The following is an 8,375-nucleotide window of genomic DNA, read 5'->3' on the forward strand; positions in this document are numbered from 1 at the left end:
CTTACAAGGACATACAGTACAAGCCTTTAGGGATTAGAGCAAAACCACACCATTCTTTGTACATAACCATTTTTTTTTTGAGAAATAGATTTTTGGTTTATCATTGGCCTTTAAAGGGACTAATCACATGACCATGGGCCAGCAAGTTGCCATGTGATATAAACTGCCAATCATGAACTGGATGTGGTCTAACCCACCAAGACACAAGGTGAAGCATGTACTCCATCATCAAATGCAAGATGAAATTGAACTAGAGCAGGCACAGAAGGCCTATGTCATACAGGCCCGAGTCCTACTATTGGCCTTCTTTCTCTCAGCCTGCACCCATTGCTTATATGAAGCAGTGAACTTGGTCATTCATTTTTTCCAGAAGTAGGAAAACCAGGGACTAAGTGGCAGTTAGTTTGGCTGGAACGTCAGGGACTTGAAAGAAACACAATAGGAAGACTGGTGATGAGGAGATCTGAGTGAGAGGCCTGCGAATAGGTCTCTAGGAACAGGCACAGAATGAGACCGTATCTGTGCCTCGTGTGATGCTCACCAGAGGGTACCCTCCACAGAGGAGGATTTTAAAAACCAGGTATACTGGATTGTATCAGTTAGCTTCCTTCCTCAGCACCTCTGCTACTGTCCAATGGGCTTATAAATAAAACAGTGTGACAGTAAGAATGAAGGTTATGAGCCAAAGAATCCATGGGCTCAGCAACACGGATTCCACTGAATTCACAAGCTGACCACACTGCACATCTGCCATTTAGAGAATACAGTTTGGTAAATTAGCTTCTGGAAGCCTACCTTTGGTAACTAGTGTTTAGCAAATGAACCCACAGCCAGTAATCTGTAAATCACAAAAGTCACAAGAGAATATCAAAGGCATTATTCATCACCATCTCCAGGCCCTGATTATTAAACTCATTTGACTTAAAAACCTAAAGCCAACATTTGCCAAAAGAACAATGCCCAGAGCTTAACCTAAAACTATTTGCCTATCTTTCACTTTGGGGTGGGGGAGAATACACATATTCATTTGTTGAAACAGTTGGAAAAGCCAAGTTTGAGGCTGTGATGGTGTATGTACGTAAAAGTTTGTGAGTCACACACATTTCTGATGTGAGATCAAATAAAAGTCCTTCACTGTCTGTAATCTCTTTTGATGGCTTTCCGTAGACACACATATGTAGGAACAATATGTACTTCAAACTATCTATACATCCAGTATGGGCTTTTATTTATTATTTTTTTTTTTTTTCATATAACAAAGTCTCTCCTGTTGACAAGGATTGATTGTGAGAGAGTTCATTACCCTCCAGAGAATGAGTTCGGGCCCAGAATAACAAAGTCTGCCCTGCAGAGAGATGAGACAGTTTCTACTTCAGCTTTGGTGGCCACAATGTGACTGGGCCCTCAGTTCCCCAGCAAGATAAAACAGTTTAGTGCTCCCAGGCGGAGAAAGAGATTCCAACCGAGGAGCGATCAAGATCACGATGGAGGAAATGGAATGCACTAAGATGTTTCTGCCATGTAACCACCAAAGGTCAGAGTGTCAGATCTTGAGGGAAGTCCCTTTTTTCCCTTGTCCATGCAGAAGCGGACACCTCTCTTCTTCTCATAGCAATTGGTTTGCCCCATGGCGTTGAAGGCATCTTATGGTAATTTTTCTTCCTGAAGGGACATTTCATTGTTATTTCTTTTTAAGTGTTGGCTTCTCTAAGTTATACAGTCACCTGCTTATGAATCTTCATGGGGAAAATCCAAGGCTCAAAGAAGCAGGCTTTGTTGGGTTTTTAAGAGCATGTTGGAACAAAGGGTATTTTATTTTCTGGATGCCTTTATTATAGTTGTTGGTGAAAATGTATATGTGACTTATAAAAAAATTTTAGAATTCCCCTTTCAATTAAAATAGGAAATTCGTAAAGAGGCATGAGTCATGACTGTGGGAGTCTAATTCTTTCCCTTTGCTGATGGCTGATCAGCACTTCAGCACTTTTCATGACTAGACCAACCAGACAAGGCTTCAGATCTGTGAGTCTGTGTTCAGCAATGATGAATGTTTATTGTGACATAGCCCCTATTTTGTCTGATTCTCCTTCCTGGAAAGTACCAAAAATTTTAACAATACTGGACAGAATGGGGCAAGTTTGCTAGATTTTTTTTTAATGGTCATAAATACTCCTCTTCCTGCATGCACAGCTTTGCAACATAACACATGCACAGCTTTGCAATGAGACGCCCTTGCAAAATGATATTGAAGATCCTTCCAGACAGAGAAGACTCCTTCTCCCCTCTTTGAATCTGGATTGGCCATGTGACTAGCTTTGGCCAAGGGGACATTAGTGAACATGACACAGATAGAGACTTAAAAATGTGCTTGCACATTCAGGCTTCTCTTGGTGCTCTTAAAACTCTTTGGCTACGTGAGCAAGCTCAAGCTGGTCCTACTGAGGGATAGGCGCCATGGCGGGAAGTCATCCATATAGTTGAAGTGCAGGTTCCAGACATGTGACAAGAGTCCAACTAAGAAGTGCTGAATCTGGCCCCATCATAAGGACTGCCCAGTGAGCCCAAACAAACAAATTTCCCACACAAAGAATCATAAACTATATAATTGTTTTGTTTTGTTTTTTCTTTTTTAGGCACTAAGTTTTACTGTGGTTTATACATAGCAAAAATCAACTGATAGAAGTAACTGATCAGCTTGGTTAGTTAGAACACAGTGCTTATCAGGCTAGGGTCCAAGTCCAGAATTTCTAGTCTAAGTCTTTAATAGCCATGGTTTGTGACAAAATAATAATAATAATAAAATAAAAAAGGGCAAGGCCATAGCTGGAGGCACTCCAGAGTACTACCTCTATGAAACAAAGCATTTCCTTTATTTCCTCTGAAAAAGGCAGTCCTGGGTCAAACCCTGACTCTCCTGTGCTAAGTAGAATTAATCATTTCAGTTCACCCACTCAGATCAGATTCTTTACCTTTAAAACGGGGATGTACTGGTGTTAATACCTGCCTCATAAGAATGTTAAGTGGATTAAATGAGAAAGTAGATACTATCTATTTATATGGTGCCTGATAAGTAATTAATTAAATTGTAGCTACACCATCACACAAATATAACAAAAGTGAGTCGCCAAGAGGAGAGATAATATACTACATTGTAAGGCCCCTTGGTAGGAAACACAGCCACAAGGTCTCGCTTGTGCTCCCTGGAAACTGCTCATATCCTTGGCTCTGATGGAGAATATCGCACTTTACTTGGTGAGCACGTTAAAGTGATCTTCTCTCTGCAAGGCGTTAAATCCTTGGCTTTATGTCTCAACCCACCCCCGGTCCCTCCTTTCTCCATAGGTGCCTAGTGAGTTTCTGCTATTTAGAGTCCCCAACTCAGATGCCTGGCAAACTTATCTTCACCTATGCAGGTCTCCACCCTGTGGGACAAATTTCCTGCTTTGTCCCCCTCTACTGGCCACTCACCCTTACCCCAATTACCAATTCCTAGTCCATCATTGAATTTACGAAGACTAATCCATTCTGATACCTGGTAATAAAACAGGGGTCACCCCAGTCCCTCTCCCAGGGGACACTCTGGTCTCATTTAAGTGTTTTCAGGAAACCATACGTTCAGGTTGCAAGATGGAGGCCCAGACAGGTGCATGGAGGAGGACATGGGCACTCCATCTTTGGATGTCATACATTTTGTTTTAGGACACTTGGTCACTGTCACTCTGAATGCTGAGATTTAGGTCAGCAATGAAAAACCATAGGAAGAAGAGTTGCACTGTGGAACACCCATGACAAATCCTGCCAGAAAAAAAAATGTTGTGGGTTTTTTGTTTGTTTGTTTTTTGGTATGACTTCCATTTGACTATACCAAATACAATTTACAAAAAAAAAAAAAAATCTCCAGGAATATGGATTGTTACTAGTAATTGTCTTTGTTAAAATCCCTAAAGCCAAAATTACTTTCATGTAGTTGTCCTTGATTTCTTACAACTTATTTACAAAATATAATTATTAAAACAAAAACAAAAAAAACACATGCATAAACACTATGAATGGCAATAAATTCCTAACTGGTAAAGTTACTTACAGTTTTTGATAATCCCTTCCTGTCTATAGAACATCTGTTATTTTTAACGTGGGCCTGTATTACAGCAAGTGACAAGGCTGATCAAGAGGAAATGCAGAACATACACACACACACACACACACACACACACACACACTGATATAGAAGGAACACAAGGGAGAGAATGACATCCAGCCTCCTGTATATCCCAGGGGTACTTCACATTTGGAGTCCATATGAATTATCTAATTGGAAACAGCAGTGAGCAGAGGAAAAACTAGATTCAGATGCTTTTTAATTCATCTGGCATGAGTCCTGTGTTCCCAAGCCTGCCCTTTTGTTCTCCATCAGTGGCAAAGCCAAGGCCAGCCCCGCCCCCAGCCAGGCTTAGCACCACAGCACAGGGCAGGGTGAGGCCAGGATCAGTCTACCCTGAGGCCTGGGAGCTGCCAGGCTATCACACAAGTACAATACCCAGAGCTCCAACCAAAACTCATGGCTGCAACATGGAGCCTTAGGAGAGATACTGTGAGGATGAAAAAGATACATGTAAATGTAAACACAGAACATTACAAGGCATTAATTAGGTTCATGTGGTTTCAGTCCATATTAATTTAGGGTACAGAAGTTAAAAGTCTGTGGAAACGAGACAGACTTTCAGGTTTTGGGCTAAAAGTCCAAAGCATGCCATGAATTCCAGGCAAACAACAAGAACACTGCTGTTATCTAGAGTTCTAAATAGCTTCGGGGATAGTCACTGGGTTCTTGGGCTGGGACAGGGAAACATTCAACATGAGCCTACATATGGCTTAGTCTGTTCACGCTGGTATAACAAAATACCATACACTGGGTGGCTTCAATAACAGAATTTTATTTCCCAATTCTGAAGGCTTGAAAATCCCATAATCTGAGAGCCCTCTTCCTGGTTTGCAGACAGCTTCTTTACTTATTATTATTGGTGGTGGTTTTTATTCTTATTCTTATTATTCTTATTATTTTGCTGTGTTCTCAAATGGCAGAGAAAGAGAGAGAACACTCTAGTCTCTTCTTATAAGGGCACTAATCCCACCACGAGGACCCCACCCTCATGACTTCATCTAAACTTAATTACCTCCCAAAGATCTGACCTCCAAATGCCATCACACTGAGGGTTAGCTCTTTAACATATGGATTGGGGGGATAAGCAACTCAGTTCATAATGTCTAGAACATCTTGTACCAGAAAGCAAGGAAGAACTCAAGGAAAGACAGACATATGTCAAAAGAATCAAAAAGACAACATGACTGAGCATCCACTAGCCAATCATGGACAAATTAAACATGAGAATACGTAGTGATAATAATGAATTATAACCCAATACATAAAGTAAGATACCACAAGTTCACAGATATTAAAACGAATAAACTGAAAGTTTGGCAATGAGATATTCAGAGTTTCAAAGCACTTCCCCACAAAATACTTTAAGGTGAGTAACTTGACTATGGAAGGCATCACCTTTATTAAGCGATGAGACAAACTATCAAAGCTAACATCATCAGTAATGGGACAAATGGAAGCATGTTCTCGCTGAAAGGATGCCAGGAAAGAGAATACAGCACTACATGGTAATCCAGCCAAAGATGCATAGCTCTAACCTAGTCACAAGGAGACATCAAACAAGCCCAGCCTCAGAGGCATTCTACAAAATAAACTAGCTTGTAATCTTCAAAAGTGCCAAGTTATAAAACTGAGGAAAGACTAAGGAACTGGGAGAGTAAAGAGACATGACAACTAAATGCAACAAATAATTCTAACCTGGATCTTTTTGTTATAAAGGAAAGTACTGGCCAATGGGAAAAATTTGAATGGGGTCTGTGAATTAGAGTAGTAATGGGTTGATGTAAATTTTCTGATTTTGATCACTGTAACATGGCTATGCAGGAGAAAGTTCTTGGTCAGAGGAAATACCTATCAAAGTATTTGATATTGATGGGGTATCAGATGGGCAACCTGCGTTCACTTGGTTCTGGAAATAACAGACATTGTCAAATGTCTCCAACAGTTCAGACCAGCAGGACAGAATTGTCTCCAGTTGAGAATCATTGGACTGACCCAACTGCAAGAAATATTACCTGGGCTCCACCTAATTGTTGTTAGACCGCTGCTGCAAAACTATCAGGAAACTACCAGTTTCTTCTCAATACATATAACATGTTAATTTCTTCACCTTAATACATATAACATCAGACCTCAGAAAGTGTATGCTCAATTCTTTCATTTCACACACGAGTAAGGCTCAGCCTCTCTCACTTTTTGACAGCCCCTATCAAGCCAAAATGTGCTCTGCTCACAGCAGCACATTGGTCTCAGGTAGACTTCCACGAAACTTTTTCAAATGCCCCCTTCTGGTGTATTTGCACAAGATAGACTAGTTTTCACTTTCCTTTTGATATTTTTCAATGTAACATTTTGCTATTGCTCCATTAGAGATTGTATTTCTTTTTTTTTCTTCATGCTTACCTATACATTCTTTTTTTTTTTTTTTTTTGAGAGAGAAAGAGAAAGAAACAGAAAGAGAAAGGGAAAGAGAGAAGCATCAACTCATTGCTCTACTGTAGTTGTGTCATTGATTGTGTATTGTATGTGCTCTGACTGGGATTTGAACCCCTGACCTCCAGATTGAGCCAGTGACCTCAGGATAGGAGACCCAGTGATCAAACAGGTGACCCTTGGCTCAAACTTGTGATCTTGACACTCTGGGGTCGTAATCTAGCCACTGTGTCAAGCATTAAAAATTGGCTGACATACAGAAAGGCTTACTGGCAGCCCTCTTGCCCTCGCCCTGGGATTCCTGTTAAAGAGATATGGTGGAGAATACAATTTTAAAAGGCTGAATATTTCTTCTTAAGAAAAGCAACAGAAATTACATTCGCTCTGAAGCTAAACATTCATGTACTAAGGATGAAACTGTATGGGAAATGCTGACCAGATACAGCGATTCATAGATACCATGGTCCTACATCTTCTATGACATGTCAGGTGGTGCCTTTTAAATCAATAGTCTTTTCTGAGTCAGAACTTGAATTTCCAACAGATAAGCAATATGAGGAGAACAATTGATAGCCATTTATCTGATCAGGCTTTCCCCTTCTCAAGGGAGAAAATACCATTCCAGCCAAAGTCATCTTTGCCATGGATACCAGGGATTTTGCTCTTTCTTTATTCCTCTAACAGTTACTTACTCATTTGCCCAACACTGTGCTGGTGTCCTGAGAAGTCTGAGTGGGAGTTTTCACATTTAGTTGGTAAACTATGCCCGAAAGGCTGAGCAAGATCACAAAACCCCAGTGCTGACAGCACTTTCTAGGAGTGTAATGCAGCAAGCAAACAAATAAAAGTCTGCATATAATTTGGACAAGAGCAAAAGATTTTTTTTAAAAAATAAGAAAGTCTTTGAATGAAAGCTTGTCCCATAAAAAAAAAAAAATAGACTCTATTAAGAGCTGAATATGTCACCCAAAAATTTGTATGTTGAAGCTATAACCTCTTTTTTTTTTTTTTTTTTTTTTTCTGAAGCTGGAAACGGGGAGAGACAGACAGACTCCCGCATGCGCCCAACCGGGATCCACCCGGCACGCCCACCAGGGGCGACGCTCTGCCCACCAGGGGGCGATGCTTTGCCCCTCCGGGGCGTCGCTCTGCTGCGAGTGACCAGAGCCACTCCAGCGCCTGGGGCAGAGGCCAAGGAGCCATCCCCAGCGCCAGGGCCATCTTTGCTCCAATGGAGCCTTGGCTGCAGGAGGGGAAGAGAGAGACAGAGAGGAAGGAGGGGGGGTGGAGAAGCAAATGGGCGCTTCTCCTATGTGCCCTGGCCGGGAATCGAACCTGGGTCCCCCGCACGCCAGGCCAACGCTCTACGCTGAGCCAACCGGCCAGGGCGAAGCTATAACCTCTAATGTGATATTTTGAGGGGGTCATTGGGAGATAATAGGCTTATATTAGGTCATAAGGGTGACATCCATACATTGGGATTGGTGTCCTTAGAAGATGAAGATATCTTCCTCTTTCCCTCTCTCCTTTCCTCCCTCCTTCTCTCTCTCTCTCTTTGTCTCTTCACATACAAGCATCAAGCAAAGGCCATATGAGCACACAGCAATAAGGCAGTTCTCTACATTCTCTACAACCCAGGAAACAGGACCTTCCCAAGAACCAATGTGCTGGTGTCTTGATTTGGGACTTTCCAGTGTCCAGAACTGTGTGAAATCCATGTCTACTATTTAAGGTATCCAGTCCATGATATTTTGTTACAGCAAACCGAGCTGGGCACTTTACT

The sequence above is a fragment of the Saccopteryx bilineata genome, chromosome 1 (assembly GCF_036850765.1).
Source record: "Saccopteryx bilineata isolate mSacBil1 chromosome 1, mSacBil1_pri_phased_curated, whole genome shotgun sequence".
NCBI lineage: Eukaryota > Metazoa > Chordata > Mammalia > Chiroptera > Emballonuridae > Saccopteryx > Saccopteryx bilineata.